General features: G+C 48.6%; 1 protein-coding gene across 1 annotated transcript in view; it reads left to right on the top strand.

Annotated features, from left to right (window-relative positions):
• Window positions 1-17,421, top strand: part of LOC147747514 (spermatogenesis-associated protein 1-like) — a 496,200-nt gene that overhangs the window by 338,107 nt on the left and 140,672 nt on the right. The window lies entirely within an intron of this gene.

Genomic DNA, 17,421 nt, shown 5'->3' on the forward strand with positions numbered 1-17,421 from the left:
AGGGAGTGTGGGCAGCATTAGTTTTTGCGGCCACGCCTACCGGATGACATTGGCTGGCTGACCTCACTGGGTGCGTGGGCAGTGGCAGCCCCATGGAGCCTGCTGCTCTTCCGTGTGTCAGTAATAGGGGGGGTTGTCATGCTGCTCCTACTGGTGCTCTCCTCACTCTCACCCACATCCAGAGCAACAGTATGTGCCGGCTGCGCAGTCAGCAGCACCTCAACAGCACTTGTCACCCTCACACGGCCCCTGGAGACTTCACTGCTGCTGTGTGCCAGTCCCTCCTGCATGTTTACACATCGCCTGCAAAGCAGGAAAGTGGCAGTGGCCAGGCGGTTGACTGCCCTTATATGTCATTCTGCCTGCTGCCTCTCCTTCCACCTTGCTGCCCTGTCCTGGTCAAGCTTGCTGCACAAGAGCAGTACAGACTGGGACATGTCACGTATGCCTGCAGCCATCTCTCTCATACCCGCAGCCATCTCTGTACTCCCCTCCGCCATTGACCTAATGCCCTTTACAATGTTTGTCATGTTCTCATTCAGGTTCCTTATCTGTCGTTGCACTGACTGGATGGCCTTCCCCTGCATGCGCTGTTCTTTCACCATGCTACTCTCAAGTCCACAGAAGACACTGGGACCCTCAACATGTTGCAATTCACTGCTGTCTCTGGCCCTGCGGCGTCTGACACCTGTGCCGGCCCCCTCGGCGCAGGACTGCTGATTGCCAGTGCTGTCCTCACCGGCCATGGTTGATGTTTCACCCCCCACCTTGTATCCTGCTGATAACTCCATTTCTATTAGTGTGGCAACTATATGCCTCTTGCTTTTTTGGACTGCAGGTATTGTGACAGCTGGTGACGCAAGCACTTCAGGTGAGGACAGGAGTAGAGGGGAGCCAAAACGCTCTGGGGGGGCCTGCAGCCTTGGTGACGCTGGAAGGTCTTGGGAGGCTGGCTGTGCTGGTGGTGCAGCAGTTTCCTGGGTGGCTTTCCCTGCACTTGTACTCGCCTCCTGTGTGTCTTCCCTCTGTGGTGCACTGCCTTCCTTCTCCTTGGTACGCCTGCGAGATGTCTCGCCTGTGGACAGAAATTCGTACATTAGTTCTGTGGTCCTGCAGCCCTGCTTATAGAATTAAATTCTGATCTCTGAAACACTGTTGCTATTGCCTCAGCTTGCTTATCACTGATGTGTGTTGCATGCCTTGTTCTTTGGTGTGCTGTCTGACATGGTAGATGTTTCATTGACTACATCTCCCATAATGCATTGCTGGTGTATGTTGCTACCTGTACTGGAGTGGGGTTAACACTACCACATAGGGGAAGGGGAAAGGGAAGGGGAAGGGGAAAGGGAAGGGGATGGGGTGGGGGTGATTGCTGTGCATGCTTCTTACCTTTTCTGGTGGCAGCTCGGGCTGAGCTATCTGCATCTCCCACTCCTCAGACGCTGTTTGGTTCAATGGTAGACTCCACCAGCTCCTCCAGCTCAGTCAGGGCAGGTGTCCTGTTCTTCCCTCCTCCAGTCAGGTTTGCCTGTTTGTGGAGCTCAGTCATCCTTCCCTTTGTCAAGCTCCGGAGGTCGTACCACCTCTTCTTCAGGTCGTCAATATCCTGCGTGGTGACAGCGATGGCATTTATTTTGACTGCATTGCCAGCCAAATCTCCCTTTTGGCAGATTCTGCCACCAGCAGGGACTGCATCCCAAACAATTTATTGTGCTCCATGACAACCTCCTCCACCAGGACCTGCAGCTCCATGGTGCTAAATTTGCTATCCCACCTCTTCCTTTCTGCAACTTCACTCTCTGTGTCTTTGCTTCCCATTTTTTCAATTTACCAGGAGTAAAGTTTTTCAGTGGCTCAAGGGCTCTGCCCTGCTCTCACAGCCTCTTCAGCAGCTTCAGATTGCTTGCACCTGCATGGGTGTGGCCACTTACTGCTTGGGCGGAGGGGTGGTTGCACATGATTGGCTGAATCCTGGGTTTTTCCCAAATTGGAATAGCCGATTCGGTATTCGGAATTTACCGATTCGGTTTTTACCGAATCGGAATTTACTGATCAGTGTTGAGGATTCGGTATTTATTTTCCGAATTTTACCGATTCGGTAATTTTTACCGAATTATTACCTACATCCCAAGCACCGATTTCTAAATACCGATTTGGTAAAATTTGTTAAAAATCGGTATTTAAGAAACGGTATTTGGGATTTACCAACATATGGCCCTTAGTATTTCTTTAGAATCAACAGCCACCACACAGTTTGAGTTTCTCAGCCAAAATAGATGGGTATGTTATGATGAAGGGCCTTGTGACTCTGCTGGCTATCTTCAATTCGATCTGTGCTTCAAACAATAGCCATTTTAAAAGTTTTAGGTCTGGTGTAATGGGGTCAAGTCTTTTGGATCTCCTGATGAGCCTGGCAGCGCAGTTCAATGTGGTCCTAAGTGGCGCCAGTCTTGTTTAGGTAATCCTGCAAAAGTAACACTCCTGTAATTTGAAATGGCTAGTGATTGGACTGCTAACTGAAAGTCATCAGGTGCCAAGAAGGGTTTGGTTTTCCTAAGTGTGCTCAGATTATAGTTAGCTTCCCTAGTGGTTGTACTGATATGGTCTTGCATATTCGGTTCATCCAATGTTATACCTAGTGGTTTGGTAGAGTCAATGAAGTGCACATTGGTTATTCTATTTAGCAGCTATCTGAATGTCCATCCAGTTTGTTTACTGATTTTTTTTTCTTTTTCTCTCCTGCGCCGTTTTTTTCATTTGTTAATTTTACGTTGTTTTGTGTCAGAGAATTGAAGGAACTGCAACCTTATTAATTTATTTAATTCCGTTGCCTTTGTATCAAAGTTCCGTCTTTTATTTTGTTCTGCTCTTGGCCCTCGTTGTTTTAGATTTTCCTGTAAGGATTGTACCAAATTTTTAATGACTTCTTCAAAGTTTGTTATCAGGTTTTCTGAGTACATGATCTGTAATGGTTGGACCATCTCAATTGTACTGATGATTTTACTAAGTGTCCTTGAATTCCATAGCAGCCACCCTTGGGCCTGGTTCATCAGAACTGTACTTTGAAAATACATAATATAGCAAGCTAGCTTTTAGGTATGAGGCTGAACCTAACAGACCCAAACTACAGATGATATAGTCTAGGGTTGTGGAACTGCAGTTACCTGGTCTTATGGATGATGCAGGAATATCTCCTACGTTACCATTTAATATTACTCCATTCAGCATTGGAACTGAGGGATTTTCCCTATATTGTCTGCTTTACTTCCTTTTGGAAATAGAGGAGTTGGAATTGCCAGGGCTTCTTCTTTTTCACAATCACCCACTTTTTCTAGTAGGTCATTAGATATTTTTCCATTTAAGTTGTCCTGTTATGAAGACTGATGGATAGTATCGGTCTTCTACTTCCTTTTCTATTCCCTCTGATATTTCCATAGCTAATACATCAATTTTTGACCCAGGGGGATATGGACATTAAATTTGAGGAGGATTTACAGCGTTTTTTTTTTGTTTTTTTTAAAATTTGTAAAACCTTTATTTATAATAGAGCACACAGCTATTCAGCCCAACATCCCGGAGGCAGGGCAGCATATAATCAGAAGGAGAAAAGTGCAAGATAATTCACAGCAGGACTCTGCAGGTTGTTTTTATGTTTTTTGCAAAAGAAAGAGAACTAACCAAGTAGGAAAGCCAAAAGGCTCATAAGAGTGGCAATGGAGCAGCAGAGACGGTAAGGAGTCGGCAAAAGGCGGAGGAGGACAGGTAGAGTATCAAAATGCAGGATGAATAGTAGGATGAAAACGGGGGGGGAGGGAAAACAGGAGAAGTACAAACAGCATAGAGCAGTTGGTGTCACAGGTTACGGTGATAAGTGTTCATCCAAATGGACAGGTTCCGGTTGTTAGGGGTGTTACCGGCCGTCTTAATTAGGTTCGGACCCAGAATGGATTCAGTGTATATATATTTAGAGTCAACAGGGTTGATTTAGGTTAGTGATTTTATTAGTGTATTATTTTAATGTTAAGTTTAATCAAAATCCTTTTTGAAATGTAATCTGTAGCAATTGCCTTTAGCAATGCTTGTTGGTTATTTAATTTCGTTATGTGCCGTTTTCCTAGACTGTGAGCTCATTGGAGACAGGCTTGTGTCTGTCCTCGCGCTTGGTGTCATGAAGAGGGAGCCTCGCGCTGGTCTCGTGGCTGAAGCTATAAATACATGCTTCAGCCAACTGCCAAACGCTTTGTCTCTCGTTGTTCCTAGCGAGAGCTTCTGTCCCCGCGTTGGAAATTCCTCTGGTTTTAAAAATCTCCAGTTAACCTCTGGGTTAATCTTGCCCCGTAACTCCTTCCCTGAAATCCCGTTCCGAGAGGTCTCGGAAGCCCTGGCTGTCAGCGCCGCTGATGAATCTTCGAAGACGACGTGACAGGTTCCCGGCATAACTCCGAGTCAGCCGGGAGGTTGTTAACCCGCTCACCTCTGCCGGCTGGCAGTTCGAGTCTCCTGTCCACTCATCGCTGCACTTCTAGAAAAGGACAGTAAGAGATTTAATTATTCTTAACAATTGCCACGAACAATTGAGGTCAATGTAGAAGTGGCAAGGGTAATTTACAGGAAGTCGCTCTTGACGCTAAAGAGACTAGCGCGTCGAGGAGTGCAGTTCTAAGAACAAGCATTGGCAAGTCACTCAGGAAAGTGAGCTGGAGCTAATTAACTTTTGATTTAGCGCGAGTTTCACGGAGAGTTGCCAAACAAGACTTTCTAGAGACTAAAGACTGCAATTGAACTGAGCCAAACTTAGAACTGACTTATGTGTTCAAAAGCGGGCTGAAAACATAAACAAGCCTTGATAAAGGCAAAGTGTTAAATAGGCTATCAGAATCTATCTGAACTAGTAGTGATTAGATAATTTTAAAACTGAGTTTCGCAAGTAAGGTTAGAGTATTTACAAGTGTTGTCAGGAATAGCAACCTTAGATTGAAGTGAGATTTTGGATAGGCTGTTATTTTCTGTCTTCCAACTGCAGAATCTCCTAACAGAAGAATTACTAAAAGACTCAGGTATGGGCTTGCATGAAGTTTCTGTGTTCAGTTAAAACTAACCTAACTAATCTAGTTAGCCTGTCTTCTCAGTAAAAGTGTTAAGCTATTCTGACATGTTATGCTTACTTGAAGGTGTCAAGACTCAGAGCCAGAGCTAAAACTACTTTTTAAGTGCGAACAAGGGTCAGACGAATTAATGGTCAGTAAGCACAATGTTTAGTTATTTTAGTAGTTGGTTTTAAGGTCTTCAGTCGAGTAATTGCTGTTAATATTGCATCACAGTGTTGCGTGAAGGCAGCGCAGAACTTTCCTAACTGAAGGTCCACGGCCCGGAGCACTTTCAAGAGAGAGAGACAACCGTAGATATAATCTTGTATAATTTGTTGTGAGTCTCTCTGTCCACTTCCCCTTTCCCTGGGGGAGAAGTCAATCCAGTCAGTGTGAAGGTCCTGATTGGGTTGGTTGATCCTTGAGGGAGCTGGGAGCTTGCAGCTCGAGAGGAAACGTCAGAAGAGTCTCGCTGGACCCTTCAACACCGGTGGCAGGCACACATCGCCTCTGTACGCATTCCATGCCCCCCACACTTTATTCCATGTCTGAGGCCTCCCCCTGGCGGCATAGACCGTCTTTTCTCGGAACATACACCAATCCATGTTGGCTTTCCATTGTACTACTAGTGGGGCTGTAGCAGCACCCCACTTCTGAGCAATATCACGCTTAGCAATCATATTGCCCAATGTCACCCAACGGGTCTGCGCAGTGTTATGGTCAGTCGGTTCCCAGACATTAAGGAGACACCTCCTCGCCTCCGCAGCCAACACCACACCAGTCACCTCTCCCATAATACGGTGCACTCTCGCCCAGTATGGGGCAATGACGGGGCATTCCCACAGAATATGTAGAAAGGTGGCAAGGGCACCACAACCTTGACGACAGAGGCCATCGGGCGAGAACCCCATATGCAAAAGCCGAGGGCCGGTGACATACACCCGGTGAAGGATTTTGAATTGCACCAGTCGGAGGCGTGAGGAGATAGCGACCTCCTTAGGGGAGGACACCGCACTTTGCCAGTCCTCGTCGTCAAGTTCCAGGCCGTCCGCCGTCCATTGGTCTCGCAAGCCCAGGAGGAGATCAGTTCGAACATTAGTCAATTTCTTATAGGACATGGAAATAGCACTATCAGGCACATGGCCGTCCAGTATCCTGTCCTCCAAAGGGGAGCTTTCGGGAATCTCTCCCTCCATCGGCTTGGCAGAGAGCAACGCATGTCTCAGTTGAGCGTAACGGAAAAACTCCGTATTACCCAAACGGAATTCGGCCTGTAGTTGAGGAAAGGACTTGACTTCGCCTTTGGTAACCATATCGTCTACCCTGGAGATGCCTATTAGATCCCATTTGTCGAAGCCCTTGGTGTGCCACAGCCTGCCCAAGATATCAGAGTCGTATAGTGGGGTAAACCTAGTCAGTCTGCCCTGCCAACCTTGCGCTTTAGTGATCGTCCGCCAAACATGAACCGCCGCCTTGGTCGGGCCTGACAGGCGCCGATCAAAGGATCTAGAATACAGGGCACGATAGTAATTCCCACCGCGCAAGAGCCATCTGGCCATTGCGTAGCCTGGGCTATCAATAGGGCCATAGAAGCCATGGTTGATGGCAGTGAGCTGAGAAGACCAATAGTACCGACGTACATCCGGTAAGGCTATGCCTCCGTCATACCATGGTAATGTGAGCTTCTGGATAGCGACACGAGGTCGACCATCCCATATCACGGCTGGTTGCAAACTCTCAATCTCCCGAAAATAGTGGGCCGGTACCGGATCCTGAGTGTTCTGCAAGGCATAAAGGAACCTAGGCAAGGACATCATTTTGAACAGGGCAGCCCGGCCCAGGAGAGAGAGCGGGAGCTTGCGCCAGCTGTCTACGTCGCTCCGCAGCCGCTGGAGAGGGGGGAGCAGATTGCGGTCATAACGCGCCTTGGGACTGCCGGAAATGTATATCCCCATGTACTTAAAGCCCTGTGCTGCCAGTTGGATATTGCAGCCTCTTGGAAGGCGCGGTGTGTCTCCCTTAAGGATATAAAGAGACGACTTGGCCCAGTTGATAATCAGGCCAGAGTAGCGGCCAAAAAGCCCAAGCACGTCGCATGCCACGATGAGCGACTTGCAGGGGGAGGTAAGGTAGAGGAGAATATCGTCTGCGTACAGAGAAACTCTATCTTCAAAGCCCGGAGCCCAGGTTATGCCATGTAGATCCGGGTGTGTGCATAGCATGGCCGCAAGCGGCTCCAGAGCCAGGGCAAATAGGAGAGGCGACAGGGGGCAACCCTGCCTGGTACCACGGTGGAGGGCAAAGGACGCCGACACGCGGCCATTAACCGCGACATTAGCCAGCGGGCAAGCGTAAAGGAGTTTCACCCAGCTCACAAAGATCGGTCCAAAACCTAGCTTCGCCAGCACCGCCCACAGATAGCTCCACTCAAGAGAGTCGAAAGCCATCGTGGCGTCAAGAGAGGCAAGCACCGCCGGTTCCTCGAGGGTATGGGCTCTGGCCATCACACCATGGAGTCGTCGCAAGTTAAGGGCAGTGTTACGGCGGGGAATGAACCCCGACTGGTCCGGGTGCACCAAGTCACCGATGACTCCTACCAATCGGGTAGCAAGCAGTTTGGCTAGGATTTTGGGCTCCACATTAAGGAGAGAGATAGGGCGATAGGATCGGCACACGTCTCTCGGTTTACCCTCTTTGTGGATAACCACAATGGTGGCCAGTCTCTGATCCAAGGGGAGGAGGCCCTCGCTCAGCACCTTCAGAAACATAGTCCGGAGGTGCGTGGATACCAAATCCGGCCGAATTTTGTATAACTCGACCGGAATACCATTGGGGCCAGTCGCTTTACCCGATCTTAGTGCACGGATCGCCAAGGCGATCTCGTCCGCGGATATGTCTCGATCTAAGTCGGCACGGTCCTCCTCAGAAAGACAGGGAAGGTCAATCGTCGAGAGGAACTCAGCCGAGTCAGCCTCGGAGCGGTCTGAGTTGGAAGTGTAGACACCCCGGAAATAATCAGCAAAGGACTCGGCAATAGCACTTGGGTCCGTGACGGCTACTCCGTCGTCACCCAGTATTTCAGGCACCACGCGACTGGCCATCTCACGCTTGTCCAGCCAGGCCAGCAATTTCCCAGCTTTATCCCCAACATCGTAGATACGACCTTGCTGTTCCTTGGCCAGGGTAAGAGCAGCATTCGTGGCGAGATCATGGTATTCCGTCTGTTTGAGGGAAAGGTCATGTAAAAGGGAGGGATCGGGCTCGGGCCCCAGTCGGGACTCGAGGCGCAAAATCTCGTCCTCAATATATGCAAGGTCGGCATCCCGGACGCGCCTGGCCTCCGCAATGATAGCGAGAGCCTCACCCCTCAACACAGTCTTGAACTCCTCCCACAAGGTAATGGCCGAGCCAACCGAGCCCACATTCTCCGAGAAGTAGAGATCAATGGCCTTAGCAAGGAGCGCACGAGACTTAAAGTTACGGAAATACCAGGGGTTGACCGCCACCGGACGGTCAGAGAGGACGATGTTAAAATCAAACGAGACCCACAACGGGGAGTGATCAGAGATACCCCGTGCCAATAAACGGGCCTCAGACACGGCAGACGCATGCGCAGCCAAGGTAAGGACGTAGTCTATGTGGGAAAGACTACCATGGGCACTCGAAAGGAAGGAGAAGTGGCGGAGCGCGGGATGTAACAATCGCCAACTGTCCACCAACCCCAAGGAGGCAAGAAAGGAGGGCAGCCACAGTTGAGAGCTGCGGAGGTCTCTCGGCGGGTGGCGGTCTAGGGAACCAGAGCAGACTGAATTGAAGTCACCCCCCATTATCAACAGACCACTGGGCAAGGACAAAATGGCGCCACCAAGATCCTGGAAAGTACTGGATTGTAGGCCCGGGGGAACATAAACCGAAAGCAGCGTAGGGGAACGCCCTTCCCATCTTCCCGCCACTGCAGCGTAGCGTCCCCTTTCATCAATCACAGTGACGTCTATCTCAAGGGGAAGGGACGCACGTACCAGGATCCCCGCCCCCCGGGAACCCGAGGAGAAACCAGAGTGGGCCACCATCTTGTAGCCTCTGCGGTTAAGAGCCTTGCAAGAGTTTCCAATCAAATGCGTCTCCTGTAGAAGCACAACATCGGGCATATGTCTCTTAAGCAGTTGGATCACCACCCCTCTCTTGACACGGTCACCCAACCCATTAACATTCCAACTGATCACTTTTAATTTCCTACCCCCCATCGTCCCGCAACCCGTCCCACCCAACCCCAGCCAACCCAGCCATCAAGTGAAAAACATCAGTACATACATTCCATTGCCTAAAGAAAGGAAGAAGAGAAAGAGAACGAACAAACAAATAAACTGGTACAACTTCACCCCCCACCCTGCACCCCTGCATCAGACTAAAAAGCCCTCCCAACCAGCAGTGTGCCTGTCGCCCCATAAACTAGTCTACAAAAAGTCCCAGAGGAGTAAGGAATCTCCGCGAACACCTCCCGCCACCCTCCGTGTAACATCAGGAAAGTCAACAAAGTCACTTAAAAACAATACCGATAGTCCCATGAAGCGGGTCACCATACGCCAACGTTACACAGTAAAGCCAAGTTTCATAGATCCGAGCCACCAGCTGCACCCCCTTCTTGTTCATCTCGACCGTCCCGACGCGGCGACAAAGTGTCCAACCATTCACTAACATTCTCGGCGAAGTCAAAAAACAGGGCACGGCCCTCGTGTTCAACCCGAAGTTTGGCAGGGAACATCATGGAGTATTTATATCCCATATCTCGCAATCACCGTTTTACGCCCGCGTAGCTCTGGCGTTGTCGCTGAACAGTCCTGGTAAAGTCCGGGTAGAAGTGTATTTCAGCGTTCTGGTACTGAAGCGGACCATGCCGTCTGGAAGCCTGCAGGACCGCATCTCGGTCTCGAAAGTTGAGAAGCCGTGCTACGATGGGTCTAGGCGCCATGCCCGACTTTGGCTGGCCGCCCGGCACCCGGTGGGCACGCTCTACAGAGAAAAAGTTACTGAGGCCAGATGGTGACAAATGGGTCTTTATCAGGTCCTCCACAAAGAGGTCCGTCGCCGCTTCTTCCGATCCCTCCGGTACACCGACAATGCGGACGTTCTGATGCCTGGCACGTCCCTCGAAGTCCTCCAGTCTCCTCGAGAATTGGTCCGCAGACATCCGCAGGTTCCGGACCTCGGTCTGCAGGTCCGAGACGTCGGCCGTTAGGCTGGAGGTCTTAATGTCCAGTGTTTTCACTCGATCATTAGTCTTGCCCAGGTCGGCTCTAATGAGAGTCAGGTCCACAGCCATAGTATCCACCTTGTGGGTTAAAACCTCATGTTGCTGCTGCATGTCAGCCCAAAAACTGGTAATGGCTCCCATGATGTCGCTCAGGGTAGGCTCAGAACCGTCAGGCGAGCCCGTAGATGGATGGCTCTTGGCAGACGATCCCGTGGCAGGCGGCGACCTCGGCTGGACATATCGCTCAATTTTGCTTTGTTGTGATTGCGATTTTCCTCGGACGCCTTTGTTCGACGTCATGGCTACACCAGCTAGGTCCGAGCCCAGCGACCCAAGAAGAGAATCCGAGTTAGACAAGCAGACCAGGCCGATGAATAACGCACTGTAGGCCTCAGCACTCCGCCAGTGGGGACAGCAGGCAGCCACTACGCATTCCAGTTGTGCGAAGTGACGGAGACCGGAGAGACAATGGCACAGCCCTGGCACGGAGTTCAACTCGACGTAGCTCAGCGTAGGAACCACCGATTCGAAGGCGGAAGGCAGCTCCCGCCTCACCAGACCACAAGCAATAGGAATCCACCCGCGTGGATCAGGATTTCAGGCAGGATATATGAGGAGGATCGGAGGGTCCGCGGAGCTCCGAGCTTACGCGGCCATCTTGGTTGCCCGCGAAGCTCCTCCCCCTGATTTACAGCGTTTTTAATGGAGCAATCCCAATTTTAACCTTAATACATTGAAAGGTCTTTGAATTTATTGGGATAATTTCTTGGTCCCAGTTGGAGTCTTCGCTAAGTAGAATTGCTATCCCACCTTTCGCATGTCCCAGTTCAATCTGTTCTGCGGGAATATCATATAAAAAATAGTCTCGTTGGTCAAAAGTTTTTGTTGACCATGTTTCTTGTAGGGCCACAATCCCTGGTCGATTTTCTGTAACTAGGGCTAATTTCTCCTGAGTTTTTCCAGCAATATTCAAGGAAAAGATGGTCAAACCGTTGTTAAAAAAGGCGTTTATTTTCCTTTTCCTGTTTGTTGCTATTCAGATTCTCCGGAATCCACGCCCATGAGTTGTCATTTGTTGTTATTTCCCTCATTGGTGTGTTGTAACTCCAGCTTCTCCTTTCTCCATTCGATATCGAAAAAGATATATTTTCTTTAAGGAAATTTGGAGGATTGTTTATTGGTCTTTGGCTTTGAATCCATTGGCAAGTTTTTGTTTTATTGATTTCTTCAGAATTCTCCGGTTTTGAGTCTCATAAATACCGCATGTCCCGGGCCGCCAGCTTAGATCAGGTAATCAGAACCTACTATGCCTGTGCAAGATTAATAAATCAAGAATGGGAGTGTGTGCATTTTCCTATCTTGCCCCCTTTCATTGGAACAGGCTACCGGAAGAGATCCGATACTGCACCTATTTGGGGCACTTTAAGAAATGTCTAAAGACCTAGATGTTTTAGAGGGAATGAGTGGGTGAGTGTCCTGCAATGTGCTGCCAAGCGCCGAGAGATCCCCCTGGGGATGATTTGTTGCGCCATATAAGTTGTTAAATAAATAAATACATTTCTACTGGTTTCCGATCTAATCCATATTCATGGAGAATCTTGCTTTCCTTTTAAAATTATTCCTGGTATCACTGGAGACCAAAATTCTAGAATCATTGTGGTTTTTGATTTTTCTGGGAAGGTTACAAATTGTATTTCACTTTGTGAAAGAGAATGTAACGGCTGTATCTTTTGGAATAAATTTGTGATTCTCTCACGATTTAGCCGGACGTCGACTGAAGGGAATAGATCTGTAATTTCCAGGCGACATAGTTGAGTCTTCTTGTTCTTAGTGTGTATCTTCTCATGGGGATTGAATTCTTAGTGGAAAATCCTTTTGAGCCGGCATCTTTGTTCCAGACACTATTGCTGGCAAACTTGGGGACATTGGGTTAAGTTGATTGAAATTTACCCTTTGTTATTTTATTGGAACTTTCTGCTCCCTTTCTGCCTGATTTTGTACTATTTCTAGTCTTTCGTCTTTTCGGAGGGATTTGGGAGTTGCAAACCTTCTTATAGCCCTTCTTTTTGTCCTTTTCCGATTGATTTTATTTTGTCTCATTTCGTTGTCCAATGTTTCAAGACCAGTGGAGACTAGGGACTGGATTGCAAAAGTTTCTGTTTTTTTTGATTGGATAATGGAGTCTTATTCACATTTAGAAATACTTTTATTTTTTGTTTGGTGAAATTTGGATAATATGCAACGGTTGATGAATGTCCAGCTTAATATTTTCCTTGAAAGGTTTTTCAAGGGAATATATCTGATCGAGGTCTTGTGTTCCCTTTTTTACTTTAGGTATACTCCATCCTGTTTGGGTTGCTACTTCTTTCTTTAGTGGAGTAAGATCGTTTATTGAACGGATGCCTTTTGATTTAAGGAGGTTTTCCGCGTTTGGTTCTTCACCTTTTTCTGCTGGTGGTATTTTAACATTCCTAATTGGATATCCAGCATCTGATCAGAATTTCCAGGATGTTCCCAAGATGGGCAAGAACTAATTCCAGAATTCTTTGTCGGGTAAATAGAGCTTTAGAAACTGGGGTATTTATATTTGAGCATTCCGTATTCCTTAAAAGTGAAAAGTCTGGTGAATGAGAAAGGGATCCTTTTGGATCGAATGCTTTTTGTGGGGTACTGTTCTGGATTATCCGTGACTCCTTTGGTACATCCTTGTAGAAAACCAAGTCCTTGATTTTAATGTATGGACAGGTGACATTGTAGTCTAGAGTTTGCTGTACTTGATGTATTACTGGTTTTGTTGGTTCGAAAATTGTAAGGTTACTAGTTAGTTCTTCCAAAATTCTAGAGTTACAATTTGTCCCTACCTCTAGTGCTTTTTGATTTTGAAAGACATCGATAGTGTCCACTAGTTTCTTTTCCTCATCGATTTTCATCTCGTTGTGTTGTTCTCTTTGTATTTCCCCGTGCTCAGTTGTACTTTGTTTTGTAAAATATTTAGTTATACAAGGGGTCACCAGGGAATTCCCTAGTCGGACCAACTTCCTCGCACTGCTTCTTATTGCTTGTCCGTTCCCAGTCTTTTCATAAAGATTGTTTGTGATCTCAGTTTTCTGTACGCCATTTAACTGTGTGGAAACTGACAGTATTTTTGAGTATATATTCGAATGTGTAACTGTGGTTTCTTGAAAGATGATCTAGATGTAGAAGGTAATGTTAGACGGCAGTGAATAGTTAAAAGCAGACAGGTGGAAGTCGGCTGGATGAAACAGTTGTCGAGTGGTGTTTGAAGTACGTGTTTGTATTACTCACTGCTGTTCAGTGGTCTTCACTACCCCACCAAGGGGTGAGTTTGTCCCCCACCAGGTAATAGAGCCATAAAGTTACCCCATAAATACACCATAGATAACAAACAAACAAATAAAGCAGTCCAGTTTCACCAAGATCTCGGGACAGAAGAACCAGAGACAGGATGCGCTGCGATAACCCGCGTGCAGGGAACTTTTCTTTCAGTCGTAGCTCCCGGTGTCCCCTCAATGACTCCGCAGTGCGCTAACTGCTACTGACTGGGTTTATCTGCCCTGGTCACAACTATTGCGGGGTAGGCATAGGATGGGACAGCAGCTTTGGCCACAGCGAGAAGACAGGCTGTGATTTCTCAGGTCAGTCTCGCCAATGCGTCTTCCTAGTAAAAACTTTCCAGCGGCACACCAGTGCCACAGACACAGACACAGCCCCAGCCTGGTAGAACAACACAGCCAGCTAGGGGGTAGGGGCTGGTGTAGAGATACTGTGTGTGTCAGAATTGCACAGTCCACAATAGAAATACACAACCAGCTAGGGGGTAGGGGCTGGTGTAGAGACACTGTATGGTCAGAATTGCACAGTCTGCAATAGAAAAACACAGCAAGCTAGGGGGTAGGGGCAGAGGTATTGGTGGGGGTGGGGGTGGGGGTGGGGGTGGGGGCGGGAGCGCAAGGGAACACCACCATGTCTGAATTGCTCCGCTCGCACACCACACGACACTGCTTCCTGCTTCCCGCTTTCCCTCCCCTCACCTTGCTCAAACTGTCCAGTTCTGCTCTGCTCCGCTCTCAGCTCTGGCCCCAGCTGCCGGTTTTGCGCCATTTTTCCGCCTCAGGCACTCCTGATGGACCGGCGCTGGCTCTGCAGTCTGCAGTCTCAAAACCCGATGGCAGTCTCAATGGCAGGCTTGTGAGTGGGCTCGCAGCTCGCTGACGAGGTTCACAGCTTGCAGCGGGCTCGAGCGGGCTACCCCTCCACAAAACGAAAACTGAAGTTAGCTCCTGTGTCCCCCTTCAATACACTTTCCATGGCCCTCTGAAGGTACTACTACACCTTCACTTTTCATCTGTGCTGCAGGTGAGATTGCATATGATAGATCAGTAAGCAGATCTGCACAGACATAGGGGTGGTAAAAAGACTCAGAAAGGGAGACACAAAGCAAACATAGTCTGAGAGAATGGCAGTGCAAGGACCAGGAGTGAGAGAGACAGAACCTGGATATTGTAAAGTAAGCAGTTGGGGTTTTTGGAACAAGATAATCGTTGAAAAGACTGAAAGTAGACTTGGCTTGAATTGTGCAGGCTGCAGAAAGCAAATTTCTTGGTGAGAGCAAGGTTTTATGGAAGCAAAACAGAAAGTGATCTGCCTCATAAGAAGAAAGTGTCATAGTAAAAACTTTCTTGGTACTACTGTCTTGTCTTTTGATACTTGAAATTTTAGTTGCTCTAGTTTCCACTAATTTCTCGATCTGAACAATGGAACTTGTAGATATCATTCAAACATGTATACAGGATATACATGGTAAAAGAACCAACAGCGTCTAATGCTATTAGCATACATTCATATTTCAGACCACAATATTGATTTCAGCAAAACCTTAATCATGTTAATTCCAAAGGTCAGGGCTTTAAGTGGGGGGGGCCTCGAAAGGGGGCTCTAGGGGCCTCTATTTTCAGGCCTCAAAGGTCAAAGTTAGAGTGAGCAGACGTCCCGATTTTTGTTTGGTGTTACTAGTGTGGGTAACATGTCTTGATAGTGAAATACTGCCAATTTTGTTTTTCACTGTTGAAAGGCTATCTTGCCCATAGGATAACCTGGGGAATGCTGTGTGACATGTTTACCTACAGTTGCTGTGATTGCTGAGGAAGGGACTGTCTGCTGTGTGCTGTGTCCCCCTAACTTGAAGAGGAGCTGTGCTATGTGCTTTGCCCCTCTGAAGCCTGCCTGTCTCCAAGGGCCTAAGAAGAGCTGGGAACTCAGGGATACAAAAGTTCTCCAGCACCCATCCTTCCAGCTGCTGTGTAGGTCTCTGCGCTGTGCCTTCGTAAAGCTTCCCCCCTGTGAAATCTGTCTCGGTGTGCTCATCGGCACACAGCTGGGGCGTAAGGTCATGAGGCCTGCTCTGCCTCAAACGTGATCTGCCCCAGGATCGAGTCCCTCGTGCTCTGTGTGTGCAGATTAATGCACCGCTGAGGAACTTTGGAGCGCCTGCTTTGCCCCCGATCGCTGTGTGCGCATTGACTCCACCGCCGCCCCTTGAGCTGTGTTGTTTCCTCCAGGCTGGGTTCGCCGCTCTGAGAAGGAGTCTTCAAAACACCCTGCCAGTATTCACCACCACCGGCCCGGGATCGTCATTTTCAAGCCGTGCTCGGATTGGTCACAGCAACGAGGATTTCCCCCAGCAACGTGGAGGTTCGTCAGGTGGAGCTACGTTGCGTCTGGAGAGGCGCGAGGCGTTCCCTTGCAACCATGGTTACCTCGCCCTTGAGGAAAGGAGCTGCTTGAACCTGAGGCCGAGGCGCATCCCACCGGCGAAAGCGGCTTCACCAGAGATCCGCGCGGACCTCAGAGCCCCCTTCACATCCTAAGGTAACCGGTAACCGTAGTTTGCACAGGGGGGGAGATTATGATCACACGCGCTACCGGCGGGCCTGCCTTCCCCTTACAGGCCGCCCTGTTGCTACTTACGTGTCAGTGGCGTAACGAAACTTGAGGGGGCCCCCTTGCAAAGTACCTGGAGGGGGCCCCCTTTGACCACACTCAGGATTCTGGGGATCCCCGCATCGTGGGGGCTGCGGGGGCCTCTGTCACTCCACTGGGGGGAGATTCATATTCAAGACTTCTGGATTTTAGCCCAAAAGCTGCCTTCGCTTTCCAGTTTATAATTCAGTTCACTTCTGGTTGGCAGCCCTCGCAGTTGCTCATTGTCGCCCTCTCTATTTCTTGGGTCACCGTTAGCACCTCTCCTGCCATGCCCCTTTGTAGTGCTGATTCTTGCCTTCTTTGTTTGGTGGGTCTTACAAGTATGTTTGCAGCATTGCGCCGGGTCCTTCAGTCAGATTCCTGGCACGCCCCCGGGTCACTGTTGTACCACTCACTGCTGAAACCAGTACGGCTTGTTTCATAAGGAATCTATTCCTTGTTATATGCCCAGTATTATCTGTACAGCACATGCCCTCAGTCCTACATCCAGTCAGCTTTCTTCCCCTTGTAACACCAAGACAGGGGATGCTGTCTCTTGAAACAGAGCTGTGCAAAGGAGGTGGGCTCCAGTTCGCCATTGCTCTTCTGCTCCCATTCCCCGGTTCTCTAAAGACAGAGGGATTCTCTTTCTCCCCTGATTACTGGGCCTGTTGGCACTTTCCATCCTGTGCACCTGTTGGCACTTTCCATCCTGTGCATTAGTGCAGAAATTGAGGGATGGCACAGGCTTTCAGTGGATTCATGAGTCCAAAACATGACAGCAATTCATGTTAGAATTATTCCCATCACCTTGTTGGTTGTTGCGGCTGTCTTTCTAAATGCAGCGGCTACGCCCAGTTGTGGGTACCACGCTCAATTGTCATAGGAACCAAGCTATACCTCTCTGATGAGACCTAAGTACGTTGTGCTGACCCCATTTCTAGTTACACATTAGTTGCCCCAACTAATCCCTTGTAGTGAATAAGAAGTGTTTTACAGTTGTGATATATGAGAAAAAGCTACTTTGGGTGATTCTGTGACTGGATGGGACTTCATGATTTTCTTAAGCACGCAATGCTAGTTATCTTAATTTAGACCATG

The sequence above is a fragment of the Lissotriton vulgaris genome, chromosome 1_1 (assembly GCF_964263255.1).
Source record: "Lissotriton vulgaris chromosome 1_1, aLisVul1.2, whole genome shotgun sequence".
Lineage (NCBI taxonomy): Eukaryota > Metazoa > Chordata > Amphibia > Caudata > Salamandridae > Lissotriton > Lissotriton vulgaris.